This window comes from Mytilus trossulus, chromosome 3, assembly GCF_036588685.1.
Source record: "Mytilus trossulus isolate FHL-02 chromosome 3, PNRI_Mtr1.1.1.hap1, whole genome shotgun sequence".
In the NCBI taxonomy this organism is placed as follows: domain Eukaryota; kingdom Metazoa; phylum Mollusca; class Bivalvia; order Mytilida; family Mytilidae; genus Mytilus; species Mytilus trossulus.
The window spans coordinates 64,397,147-64,412,198 of record NC_086375.1 but is presented as its reverse complement, the minus strand read 5'-3'; the positions used below and the strand labels follow the sequence as shown (position 1 = coordinate 64,412,198).

Below are 15,052 nucleotides of genomic sequence, written 5' to 3'. Positions count from 1 at the left end.
AACAAAATCTGCAACATTGCAAATGTACAATTTATATTTAGCTCAACTCCCTTTTCTGTTCAGATTGTTATCTCCCATGCAAAGTAATTACCATCTAAAGGCTTCATAATATGAATTGTTATGGTTGATGTGATGACAAAAGTGAGTACTGAAATAAGTTTCAAGAGAGATAACTCTAGAAATATTTAATAAAACAGAGCATTATTGACTTAAGACGTGAGCATCTGCATCATCAGATCAGTTGGGTCAAATTATTTACAAATTTTCAATTCAAACCATAACAACAACAAAAAAGCTCAATATAATCCAAAATTTTCTCCAAAGTGATTTACATATAGTGAAAGTCTCACCATTTAGAAGGTTTCAAATTTATAAGCATAAACTTTTAGCACATTTGCAATCTAAATCTAACCATACACAAGATACATGGGTTACTGTTACAATAAACCATGTAATAGGTTATTGATGAAAAGTCAAGTAATAAACAGGATACACATTTTTAAATTTTAAAGGAGCCAAATTCTTAAACAAATCATATATTTTGTTAACCATATGTTTGTAAATAAAGATCTATTCCCAAAGAATAAAGCAAATGGAACCAGATGCTCCGCAGGGCGTAGCTTTATACGACCGCAGAGGTTGAACCCTGAACGGTTGGGGCAAGTATGGACACAACATTCAAGCTGGATTCAGCTCTAAATTTGGCACAGCATAGGTTTCTGACACAGAATGAATGTATTCTAATGAACTTAAAATTTTTGTTTTCTCTTAGAGCAATTCACTATGCTGTTGAATATTAATCCTCTCAAAAAAATGTTTGAAGAAATTTTCTTTTTATTTATGAAATTTCAAATGAGAAAAATTGAACCCAATTTTTTAATCACATCCCCCTTTCCCTTATTCCAAAACTAATCTCAATTAAAATATCTAATGGAGTTTGCAACAATAACTACTCATTTAAATACATCATAAAATATTAAGATGTAAAAAAAACTGCTTGTTATCACTGAATGGTAAAGATTATTTAAATTTATCAGTTGGTGGTAAAAAGTGAATACATTGTATATTGTATATAAGGCCACGGTTTTTTAATTTGTTGGTTTACGGATTTTCTCCATGAAAAAGTCGGGTCGGTCGGTCGGGAAAAAAAAAGAAAAAAAAAGATCTTTCAAGACAGAAAACATATGCAAAATAAAAATATATTTCACCTTTCTAATAATATGTTTGTCATACTATTTTTTCATTGTTCTTAAATTTTAGTTTGATGAAATATTATTGCTCAGCTGTAAACATCGCATGACATTGTCTAATAATTTCCCGTAAAAAAAGGGGGGTACACTGACAAAGACGAAATTAAATCGTCATTTCATAAACAAGAAAAACAGATTCACGTCAGTTATTTGACTTAGCTTTTAATCAAAACTTGGTGAAAAATAAAAAGCATGAAAACCGATAAAGAAAAAAAAGTAAAAACGTCGTTCGAAAATAAGTTTCAACACACGTGTCAACCAGATGCTCCGCAGGGCGTAGCTTTATACGACCGCATAGGTTGAACCCTGAACGGTTGGGGCAAGTATGGACACAACATTCAAGCTGGATTCAGCTCTAAATTTGGATTGTGATTAAATAGTTGAAACAGCATAGGTTTCTGACACAGAATGAATGTGTTCCTCTATAATAGTTAATATTAATCCTCTCAAAAAAATGTTTGAAGAAATTTTCTTTTTATTTATAAAATTTCAAATGAGAAAAATTGAACCCAATTTTTTTAATCACATCCCCCTTTCCCTTATTCCAAAACTAATCTCAATTAAAATTTCTAATGGAGTTTGCAACAATAACTACTCATTTAAATACATCATAATATATTAAGATGTAAAAAAAACTGCTTGTTATCACTGAATGGTAAAGATTATTTTAATTTATCAGTTGGTAGTAAAAAGTGAACATACATTGTATATTGTATATAACAAAGATTTAAGTTGATTCTGGACAAAGAAAGATAACTCCAATTAAAAAATATTCTTGCTATTGCACAATATTGTGAAATTAGATATTTCTTGTTGATTCTGGACAAAGAAAGATAACTCCAATTAAAAAAATTCTTGCTATTGCACAATATTGTGAAATTAGATATTTCTTGTTGATTCTGGACAAAGAAAGATAACTCCAATTAAAAAAAAATCTTGCTATTGCACAATATTGTGAAATTAGATATTTCTTGCAAACTATTCTGGACAAAGAAGGATAACTCTAATTAAAAAAAATTTTTTTGCTATTTCACAATATTGTGCAATTAGATATTTCTTGCCATTGCGCAATACTGTGCAATTGAAAAGACTTGCTATTGCACAATACTTAATATAATAATTTTAGATCCTGATTTGGACCAACTTGAAAACTGGGCCCATAATCAACCAGATGCTCCGCAGGGCGTAGCTTTATACGACCGCAGAGGTTGAACCCTGAACGGTTGGGGCAAGTATGGACACAACATTCAAGCTGGATTCCGCTCTAAATTTGGATTGTGATTAAATAGTTGACACAGCATAGGTTTCTGACACAGAATGAATGTATTCAAATGAACTTAAAATTTTTGGTTTTCTCTTAGAGCAATTCACTATGCTGTTGAATATTAATCCACTCAAAAAAATGTTTGAAGAAATTTTCTTTTTATTTATGAAATTTCAAATGAGAAAAATTGAACCCAATTTTTTAATCACATCCCCCTTTCCCTTATTCCAAAACTAATTTCAATTAAAATATTCTAATGGAGTTTGCAACAATTACTACTCATTTAAATACATCATAAAATATTAAGATGTAAAAAAACTGCTTGTTATCACTGAATGGTAAAGATTATTTAAATTTATCAGTTGGTAGTAAAAAGTGAATATACATTGTATATTGTATATAACAAAGATTTAAGTTGATTCTGGACAAAGAAAGATAACTCCAATTAAAAAAAATTCTTGAAGATATTTCTTGCTTACTATACTGGACAAAGAAAGATAACTCTTAATTAAAAAAAAATTTGCTATTTCACAATATTGTGAAATTAGATATTTCTTGCCATTGCACAATACTGTGAAAAGACTTGCTATTGCACAATACTTAATATAATAATTTTAGATCCTGATTTGGACCAACTTGAAAACTGGGCCCATAATCAAAAATCTAAGTACATGTTTAGATTCAGCATATCAAAGAGGCCCAAGAATTTAATTTTTGTTAAAATCAAACTTAGTTTAATTTTGGACCCTTTGCACTTTAATTTAGACCAATTTTAAAACTGGACCAAAAATTAAGAATCTACATACACAGTTAGATTTGGCATATCAAAGAACCCCAGTTATTCAATTTTTGATGAAATCAAACAATGTTTAATTTTGGACCCCGATTTGGGCCAACTTGAAAACTGGGCCAATAATAAAAAATCTAAATACATTTTTAGATTCAGCATATCAAAGAACCCCAAGGTTTCAATTTTTGTTAAAATCAAACTAAGTTTAATTTTGGACCCTTTGGACCTTAATGTAGACCAATTTGAAAACGGGACCAAAAATTAAGAATCTACATACACAGTTAGATTCGGCATATTAAAGAACCCCAATTATTCAATTTTGATGAAATCAAACAAAGTTTAATTTTGGACCCTTTGGGCCCCTTTTTCCTTAACTGTTGGGACCAAAACTCCCAAAATCATTACCAACCTTCCTTTTATAGTCATAAACCTTGTGTTTAAATTTCATAGATTTCTATTTACTTATACTAATGCAATGGTGCGAAAACCAAGAAAAATGCTTATTTGGGTCCCTTTTTGGCCCCTAATTCCTAAACTGTTGGGACCGAAACTCCCAAAATCAATACCAACCTTCCTTTTGTGGTCATAAACATTGTGTTTAAATTTCATTGATTTCTATTTACTTTAACTAAAGTTATTGTGCGAAAACCAAGAATAATGCTTATTTGGACCCTTTTTTGGCCCCTAATTCCAAAACTGATCAAACCAAAACTCCCAAAATCAATCCCAACCTTTCTTTTGTGGTCATAAACCTTGTGTCAAAATTTCATTGATTTCTATTAACTTAAACTAAAGTTAGAGTGCGAAAACCAAGAAAATGCTTATTTGGGCCCTTTTTGGCCCCTTATTCCTAAAATGTTGGGACCAAAATTCCCAAAATCAATACCAGTCTTCCTTTTATGGTCATAAACCTTGTGTTAAAATTTCATAGATTTCTATTCACTTTTACTAAAGTTAGAGTGCGAAAACTAAAAGTATTCGGACGACGACGACGACGACGACGACGACGACGACGACGACGACGACGACGACGACGACGACGCCAACGTGATAGCAATATACGACGAAAATTTTTTCAAAATTTGCGGTCGTATAAAAATCTAAGAACATGTTTGGATTCAGCATATCAAAGAACCCCAAGATTTCAATTTTTGTTAAAATCAAACTAAGTTTAATTTTGGACCCTTTGGACTTTAATGTAGACCAATTTGAAAACAGGACCAAAAATGAAGAATCTACATACACAGTTAGATTTGGCATATCAAAGAACCCCATATATTCAATTTTTGATGAAATCAAACAAAGTTTAATTTTGGACCCCGATTTGGACCAACTTGAAAACGGGGCCAATAATCAAGAATCTAAGTACATTTTTAGATTCAGCATATCAAAGAACCCAACCGATTCATTTTTTGTCAAAATCAAACTAAGTGTAATTTTGGACCCTTTGGACCTAAATGTAAACCAATTTGAAAACGGGACCAAAAGTTAAAAATTTACATACACAGTTAGATTCAGCATATCAAAGAACCCCAATTATTCAATTTTGATGAAATCAAACAAAGTTTAATTTTGGACCCTTTGGGCCCCTTATTTCTAAACTGTTGGGACCAAATCTCCCAAAATCTATACCAACCTTCCTTTTATGGTCATAAACCTTGTGTTTAAATTTCATAGATTTCTATTTACTTATACTAACGTTATGGTGCAAAAACCAAGAAAAATGCTTATTTGGGCCCTTTTTTGGCCCCTAATTCCTAAACTGTTGAAACCAAAACTCCCAAAATCAATCCCAACCTTTCTTTTGTGGTCATAAACCTTGTGTCAAAATTTCATAGATTTCTATTAGCTTAAACTAAAGTTATAGTGCGAAAACCAAGAAAATGCTTATTTGGGCCCTTTTTGGCCCCTAATTCCTAAAATGTTGGGACCAAAACTCCCAAAATCAATACCAACCTTCCTTTTGTGGTCATAAACCTTGTGTTAAAATTTCATAGATTTCTATTCACTTTTACTAAAGTTAGAGTGCGAAAACTAAAAGTATTCGGACGACGACTACGACGACGACGACGCCAGTATGATAGCAATAGGGGAAATTCGGGTTATTTCGATCAATAATCAATTGTGCGTTTTTAGAGATGGCTTCCGTAGAGTTGACATGTTCGAATTATAAAATTCAAATTGCGTCGGAAAGACGCTTTACTTTACATGCATACTTCTCTGCGTTTTACCTTCATTTACCAAGTAGTAACGGCAAAAGAGCAATAGATGCCGAGATCTAACTTCGGCTAAATTCGATCATGATCGGTCAATTTCGGTCACACATTCGGGCAATTTCGATCACACAGTCTGCATGTTCCTACCTTTTGGAAAACCTCATTTTACCATACTTGTGAGCAATTGATGATCTTTACAGGACATCAATCATGGCAATTAGATCCAAATAGGATGACAGCTAGGATGACAGTCTTGACAATGCCAGTTTTTATTAAATATACTGAATTCTTGCCATGTTTTTTTTTCAATATTATGTTGAATTTTTAAACATGCGTGCCTAATTTGATTAAATCTGTTGAATGTTCTCATCGCTGTTTTATTCAGGAAACACGTACATGTATATGGGTATATAACCCCTCTTTTCGTACGCAGGATTCAGGGTTGTTTTTAGAGCGTACACGGTACATGAAAAAAATATATGTTCTATGCTAAAACGTTTTACGGGACTTAATAAAACAATTAAAATGTACGCCGTACTCACTGCGATTGTTTTAGCGTACCCTTGACTCAATTTATGTACACATGAAGCAAGCAATAAATATTCCCTGTTCAGTGATAAGAAGAAACAGGTTATCTGGTGTCACGACAGTCAGTTTGTGTGCGTGTGTGCAGTTTTGCTTTTTTTTTTTTTTGTTTGCTTATTTGAACTTTCGTGTGACCAATGATTTTGTAAAGTTAACTTTTACGTCCAACCCAGTTCCTGAGAAACCCCGGCAGTGTGTCTAATTTTTCATCAAGGCAGAAACAGTTATCGGTTCATCAATGATTTAAAATTTTAAAAACATCTTCTCCAGCCAAAAGTTAGGATCCGTGTAGAGAATAATAAAGTGATCGTAACTTTGGCTGGCGAAGATGAGGGTTGAATAATTTGTTTTCTATACGAGGTCTTCCAGGGAACCGATATAACTTTAGTATAAACAAGAAATTGGTATGGGCTTTGCTCAATGTTGAAGACCGTACGGTGACCTATAGTTGTTAATTTCTGTGCATTTGGTCTCTTGTAAAGAGTTGTCTCATTGGAAATTACACCTGCAAGTCGTGAAAGGGGAATGGTGGACAACATATTGCTGACAGACAGACAGGCATACAATGTAGACAGATAGGTTAAAACCTTTAGACCCCAAAACTTCGTAAGTAAGTACTAGTAAGTCATTATTTATTATAGTGAGTACAGTAAGTAAGACAAGTACTAGTAACCAGGAACTTTAAGGCACCAACCATTTTTGATTTAAATTTTATACATTTATATCAATTTCCGATCTCACAGCTTTTATTTCCTTTTCTATTTGTTTCTTAGCATTTATCATTTCTCTAATCTTTAGCCGCTTTTCCTTTGCTTGCTCTTTTTTCAGTTTCATATCCTCGATCTTTCGCTTGCTCTCTATTACTTCATCGGATGTCAATATTCTGTGTCCTGTCACAGACGTTTTGTTTATTCGAGCTTTTTTCTGCGGCGGTGGATCAACGCTAAAGATAGCATTTACGGATGCATTCCAATCAACAGTAGTTGACGAACAAGGTGTAGATAGGGTCTCTGATAGTGGTTGAAACACAGAGTCGACTTCATATATAGTTTCACTGAAACTGCTATCGAGGGAAATGAGGGATTCAACTGCCTCTCTGGTCTCAATATCAACAATTGGCAGAAGAACATTTGCAGAGAGAGTGTGCATAAAATGCGGATCTTCTGGACTTCCTGGAACATCAATGACATTCTGTTCGTATGACTGTACCTGAATTTCATTTAACGGGACGGTGTCAGTAATTTCAGTAGTGATGCATCTAGCTTCGGGGCCGGCTGATGGTTTTGTCCTCACTACGGTGACTTCTTCTACTCTAACCTCGGTTTCGAAGGACTTACTGATCACCCATTGTAATGGATGTTCATTTGTGTCAGCGGGCTTGTTGGTATCAAAGGCAGAGGCAGGAGCAAAGGCAGCAGATGGAATGTTTAAGGGGTTCCAAGGGAATATTCCACATGATCTGAATCCTGATATTATGTTCTCTGGTTTGAATGCTGTTTCGAATGCCCTCCTGAACAGACCTGGCCAAGTAATTTTGTTAACAAGATTGCCAGGATTTTGGCAATACTCTGAGCAGATCCTATCATAATTTTTACTTAGAGGACCGAAGACAGTTCGATCCAAGGGACAGAGATAGTGTGTTGTGTGTGGCGGTAGAGTTAGCAGTGTTATTTCATTTTCCCTAGCTTTTTCTATAAGCCCAAGCACTTCGTGTGAATGGTGACCGTCCAGTATCAGAAGTTGCGGCCGCTGATTTCCACATTTCTTCAAAAATATGTTGGTGAACCATTCAATCCCTATGACATCTTCCGTCCATGCTTTGGCTTGGTAAGTCCAAGTTGCACCTACTGGCCCGTCTGCGGTGTTGTAGCTCATAACTGCTTTTTGTGTTTTTCCTTTCACGATTATAAGTGGGGGCATTCTGTCACCTCGGGCATTGATACACCCGAATATTGTGTTTCTTTCACGTGTATTTGAAACCCTTCCAGGTATGGTCCTAGACGATTTGGCAGCGACTACTTTGCTTGGGGTGTGTTCAAGTGGTACACCTTTCTCGTCCATATTCCAAACTAGTTCTGGTTTATCATTCAACCCTAACCTATTCATCTCTTTCTTTAAATCCAGAAAATACTCCCCTACTTTTACGGAGTTGAGCGCTCTTGCTCTGATGCTTGTCAATTTTTCCGGAGATCTAAGTGTAACAGTGGGATTTCTGCCCTTAAACCCATACCACCAGTCTTTGCCTGGTGTATTGTTCTTGAAGTTTTGATCAAGATTAAGCTCTTTGGCTAAGTGCCCCACCTTTTCCATTACTTGGGCCTTATTCATGCCCAATCCCATTTCGGCAGCCTGAGCACATTTTTTTACGATTTGTTTCTCTATTTCTATGGGTATTACTGGCTTGCGTCCGACAGGTGTGTTATCTTTAACTCGACCCCGCATGTGGTCGCTTAACGTGGCTTGGGGTATTGAATAGAGAGATGCCGCCTTTCTCTGTGATACTCGCCCACTCTTGATGCCATCTATTGCCTTGATGAAATTTTCATCGGTATATGTTCTATAAACACTTTGCTTCCGTTTCTTTGGCATTGCTGAAAATTCATTAAAACACAATATTTACAAGATAATTGACTACATAGAGATGAAATGCATTTAGAGACAAAACCATAAAGCCATGCAGAGACCTTAGAAATGGGAGCTTAAGAAAGTTGGAAGTTTATTAAATCTTTATAAATTAATTTTAGTTTGCAATGGGAAACCGATATTTGCAGCATGTTCATTCACACATGCCCAGGTGAGCGATTCATTCACCTTGGAGCCTCTTGTTATGTATATCGCGCTTCATCTGAGGAAAGCAATAGAAGTTTATTTTCAAAACTGCAACTAAAAGATTTAGCTCTGATTAGTATTTGAGTATTTTGTAGGTCTATTGACTAAACAATTAAATTGTTATATATTTTTTTTATTTTTCGTTTCAGATAAGTCACTTAATTTTAGCGTCTTTGATTTCAAACTGGAAACCATGTAACTTTAAAAGGTCTGTTGCTGATTTCAAGTTTATTTCTTCATTTACTTTTAATCCAATTGTACATAGCTGCTGAGGTCCCACATGTTTGTTCTTGACCAGTGCGTCTTCTTTTGGTTTTAGTCTAATTACGTTTGATATGTTCATTTTTAAAATTCTTGTTATCACAAAAGAGTGATTTTTCTTGAGGTAGGCCTTTCTTTCCCCGTCGTATAGTATGGCCACTGCATTGGGATCCTTTGGATTCTCTGGTTCCCGTTTAACCCTATACCCCATCCCAACTTCCAGATGTCGCTGTCCCCAGTGGTGCATGCCGACGGCCAATAGATTGGGTATAATGAGATATTTCATGCTGCAAAAATATATTTAATATATATGAATTTGGTCAAATGTCGCATTGAATGAGTATACAATATACGTTTTCGGATATATGGCATGTTTTCGCAAATTATTGTAATCTTTCAAGAACAAATTCCAGAATCAGAAAAGAAGAAATCGAACAACGACACACCCACCGTGCAGAGTAGGAAAACGGCAATCTTGTGAAAAAAATAAGTAATTTTACATTAGTTTTACTATCACGTTTTAGGTCATAGGTAAATGTTTATGGTTTTGTCTCCAAATATAGGAACTTATTATTTTAATGTCAACAACATTTACTATTGTCTTTGTATTGTTTTATAATGTTTTCTACTAAATACATAAATTTGTCTCTGTTTGTACCAAGTCAGGAGTAGTCTAGGCAAATAACTTTGCTAATATTTATTTTATCTTGTCAGAACTTCACATTTCGACATTTCACTTGTTGTTCACAGTAGGGGTATTTAGTTACTCTCGTTACATTGGCGGGCGGATTCAGAAATTTAAGAAAAAGGGGAGGGTCCACTCAGGGTGCAGGAAGAATGGAGACATTTTTTTTTGTGCAGTTTTGCCGAAATCTACAAAATTTTCCAAAGAAAAAGGGGGGTTCCTACCCCGGCAACCCCCTTTCTGAATCCGCCACTGCAATGATTGATAATTATTCTATTCAAAGATGATTGTAGTATAATATCGGCAATTTTATTTTTAAAGAAAAATCATCAGAAATCGTTATCAGAATTATGAATATCCATTTGTAAATCCTAAATGATTTGAATAACATATAAAAGGATGTGATCGAAATTTGCCGACAATGAGAATATTATGTTGCGGGTAATTTCGATCGTTTTAAAAGTCTTAAAACAATGACAGTAATAGACTTTTAAATGCATACAAGATGTTTTTCTATTATTTAATATTATATTTTCAAGAATAAAAGGTTTTAACACTAAAATTATATGTTTACTTACTTTTGTATAGCTAAAGAACCGTATAGTGAAATCAAATAAAGTTTTCAAAATTCCCGCAGAATTGTGGGTGTGGCGGATAACGGTACTCTTCGGCCAATCAAACGACGCGAAACAGATTGCTATCATGTGACACCCCATGCAGCTGGTCGAGAGAAATGCCGCAATGCGACATAGTGTATTGGCTTTACAACAGTGATGGGGACAAATGTACTAAAAAGGGTTAAACGATGTGATCGAAATTGCCAGCGTGATCGAATTATCCCGAATTTCCCCTATACGACGAAAAAATTTTCAAATTTTGCGGTCGTATAAAAACGTAATAGACTCGTCCACTGGAAAAACGAGAATATCGGGTTAAATAATCTGTTGTCATGCATTCCAGTTTTTTATCCAAATGGACGATATTTTTTTATTATCTGTAAAACAAGAAAATATCAAATGATTTGTTAAAATTCAGTATTTTAACTTGATGTCTTGAACTTCCACCTGTCCACATTTGTACAAGTCTATTTATATGAGAACATGCATCTTACGGACTGGTGACAAATAAGGGAAACGAACTTATTGTGTAATTGGTTTTAAACACGGGTTTCGTTCCGCAAAATTATTTGCGCAAACGACATTTCAAGGTCATTAATAATTGATTTGTCTATTTTTAGAAACGTAAACTGAAAGTTTCATTTTTCACAACAGAAAGTGTCATCACTTCTGTTAGTGATTAATGCATTTCATTTCATAAAAAAGGATATTTTATTTAATTATTTTTCAGGGATAATGCATTTGTTAGGGTCGGCGAGAATAAAAAAAAGCCTGAAAATTCGATTTTATTTTTATTTTGGAAATCGTCAAAATCGGGTCGGCGGATCCGTAAACCAACAAATTAAAAAATCCTGGCCTAGCAAAGAATTAAGTTGATTCTGGACAAAGATCGATACATGTAACTCCAATTAAAAAAAATTCTTGCAATAAGATATTTCTTGCTTACTATTCTGGACAAAGAAAGATAACTCTAATTAAAAAAAAAATTGCTATTTCACAATATTGTGAAATTAGATATTTCTTGCCATTGCACAATACTGTGCAATTGAAAAGACTTGCTATTGCACAATACTTAATATAATAATTTTAAATCCTGATTTGGACCAACTTGAAAACTGGGCCCATAATCAAAAATCTAAGTACATGTTTAGATTCAGCATATCAAAGAGGCCCAAGAATTTAATTTTTGTTAAAATCAAACTTAGTTTAATTTTGGACCCTTTGGACCTTAATGTAGGCCAATTTGAAAACGGGACCAAAAATGAAGAATCTACATACACAGTTAGATTTGGCATATCAAAGAACAAAGAACCCCATTTATTCAATTTATGATGAAATCAAATAAAGTTTAATTTTGGACCCTTATTTGGACCAACTTGAAAACCGGGCCAATAATCAAGAATCTAAGTACATTTTTAGATTCAGCATATCAAAGAACCCAACCGATTCATTTTTTGTCAAAATCAAACTAAGTTTAATTTTGGACCCTTTGGACCTTAATGTAGACCAATTTGAAAACATGACCAAAAGTTAAAAATCTACATACACAGTTAGATTCGGCATATCAAAGAACCCCACTTATTCAATTTTGATGAAATCAAACAAAGTTTAATTTTGGACCCGTTGGGCCCCTTTTTCCTAAACTGTTGGGACCAAAACTCCCAAAATCAATACCAACCTTCCTTTTATGGTCATAAACCTTGTGTTTAAATTTCATAGATTTCTATTTACTTATACTAACGTTATGGTGCGAACACCAAGAAAAGTGCGAACACCAAGAAAAGTGCTTATGTGGGTCCCTTTTTGGCCCCTTATTCCTAAACTGTTGGGACCTAAACTCCCAAAATCAATACCAATCTTCCTTTTGTGGTCATAAACATTGTGTTTAAATTTCATTGATTTCTATTCACTAAAACTAAAGTTATTGTGCAAAAACCAAGAATAATGCTTATTTTGACCCTTTTTTTGGCCCCTAATTCCTAAACTGTTGAAACCAACACTCCCAAAATCAATCCCAACCTTTCTTTTGTGGTCATTAACCTTGTGTCAAAATTTCATAGATTTCTATTAACTTAAACTAAAGTTATAGTGCGAAAACCAAGAAAATGCTTATTTTGACCCTTTTTTGGCCCCTAATTCCTAAACTGTTGAAACCAAAACTCCCAAAATCAATCCCAACCTTTCTTTTGTGGTCATAAACCTTGTGTTAAAATTTCATAGATTTCTATTCACTTTTACTAAAGTTAGAGTGCGAAAACTAAAAGTATTCGGCTGACGACGACGACCACGCAGACGACGACGCCAACGTGATAGCAATATACGACGAAAATTTTTCCAAAATTTGCGGTCGTATAAAAAGGAAAAAATCATTTGGTACGAACAGATTAATTGATTGCTTAAAATTCATACACTTCTACTGGATAGGGGCCTTGATGGCCAAGTAGTCTAAGTAGTTATTACTGTAATCATTAGCCAGTCAACACTGAGGTTGTGAGTTTGAACCCCGCTCGTGCATGTGTACCAAACTCCAATCTTAATTGACTAGGATTGTCAGTTTTCCTAATGAAGGTCGTGGTTTTCTCCGGGCACTACGGCTTCCTCCACCAATAAAAACTGGCCGCCACAAAATAGCCTAAATGCAGTGCTTAAAAGTTGCGGTCAGACACCAAAAATCAAATCAAATCTACTGAATAGACTTGTTGGAATTACCTCTCAAAATACTTTATTTGTTGAAGGAATAGGCGCAGCTTTATACGACTGCAGAGGTTGAACCCTGAACGGTTTGGGCAAGTATGGACACAACATTCAAGCTGGATTCAGCTCTAAATTTGGATTGTGATTAAATAGTTGACACAGCATTGGTTTCTGACACAGAATGAATGTGGTCTAACGAACTTAAAAAAAAAAATTGCCTTTGAGCAATTCACTATGCTGTTGAATATCAATCGTCTCAAAAAAATGTTTAAAGAATTTTCTTTTTATTCATGAAATCTGAAATGAAAAAAAATTGACCCCCCCAATTTTTTTTTCACATCCCCCTTTCCCTTATTTCAAAACAGATCTCAATTCAAATTTCTAATGAAGTTTGCAACAATAACTACTCATTTAAATACATCATAAAATATTAAAATGTAAAAAAAGTGCTTGTTATCACTGACAATGACTGAATGGTAAAGATTGTTTTAATCTATCAGTTGGTAGCAAAAGTGAATATACATTGTATATTGTATAAAACAATGATTTAAGTTGATTCAACTACTATTCTGGACAAAGAAAGATAACTCCAATTGAAATCCAATTGGAATTTCTTGCTATTGCAAAATATTATGCAATTAGATATTTCTTGCTATTGTGCAATACTGTGCAATTGAAAATATTTGCTATTGCACAATACTGTGCAATTGAAGATTTCTTGCTATTGCACAACACTGTGCAATTGAAGATTTCTTGCTATTGCTGAATTTATAACTGTGCAATTGAAAATTTCTTGCTATTTCACAATACTTAATATAATAATTTTGGATCCTGATTTGGACCAACTTGATAACTGGGCCCATAATCAAAAATCTAAGTAAATGTTTAGATTCAGCATATCAAAGAGGCCCAAGAATTCAATTTTTATTAAAATCAAACTTAGTTTAATTTTTGGACCCTTTGGACTTTAATGTAGACCAATTTTAAAACGGGACCAAAAATTAAGAATCTACATACACAGTTAGTTTTGGCATATCAAAGAACCCCAATTATTCAATTTTTGATGAAATCAAACAAAGTTTAATATTGGACCCCGATTTGGGCCAACTTGATAACTGGGCCAATAATAAAAAATCTAAGTACATTTTTAGATTCAGCATATCAAAGAACCCCAAGGATTCAATTTTTGTTAAAATCAAACTAAGTTTAATTTTGGACCCTTTGGACCTTAATGTAGACCAATTTGAAAACGGGACCAAAAATGAAGAATCTACATACACAGTTAGATTCAGCATATCAAAGAACCCCAATTATTAATTTTTGATGAAATCAAACAAAGTTTAATATTGGACCCCGATTTGGGCCAACTTGAAAACTGGGCCAATAATAAAAAATCTAAGTACATATTTAGATTCAGCATATCAAAGATCCCAAGGATTCAATTTTTGTTAAAATCAAACTAAGTTTAATTTTGGACCCTTTGGACCTTAATGTAGACCAATTTGAAAACGGGACCAAAAATGAAGAATCTACATACACAGTTAGATTCGGCATATCAAAGAACCCCAATTATTCAATTTATGATGAAATCAACAAAGTTTAATTTTGGACCCTTTGGGCCCTTTATTCCTAAACTTTTGGGACCAAAACTCCCAAAATCAATACCAACCTTCCTTTTATGGTCATAAACCTTATGTTTAAATTTCATAGAATCTATTTATAAATACTAAAGTTATGGTGCGAAAACCAAGAAAAATGCTTATTTGGGTCCCTTTTTGGCCCCTAATTCCTTAACTGTTAGGACCAAAACTCCCAAAATCAATACCAACCTTCTTTTTGTGGTCATAAACATTGTGTTTAA

General features: G+C 33.9%; 2 protein-coding genes across 2 annotated transcripts in view; both read right to left on the bottom strand.

The window, feature by feature from the left end:
- Positions 1 to 7,885, bottom strand: part of LOC134712107 (ankyrin repeat and EF-hand domain-containing protein 1-like) — a 45,595-nt gene extending 37,710 nt beyond the window's left edge. Inside the window, exon 1 of the mRNA XM_063573263.1 lies at positions 7,866 to 7,885. The gene's annotated coding sequence lies outside the window, so the exon portion shown is untranslated. The remainder of the gene's footprint in view (positions 1 to 7,865) is intronic.
- Positions 1 to 15,052, bottom strand: part of LOC134712108 (serine/threonine-protein phosphatase 2A regulatory subunit B'' subunit gamma-like) — a 38,798-nt gene that overhangs the window by 6,245 nt on the left and 17,501 nt on the right. The window lies entirely within an intron of this gene.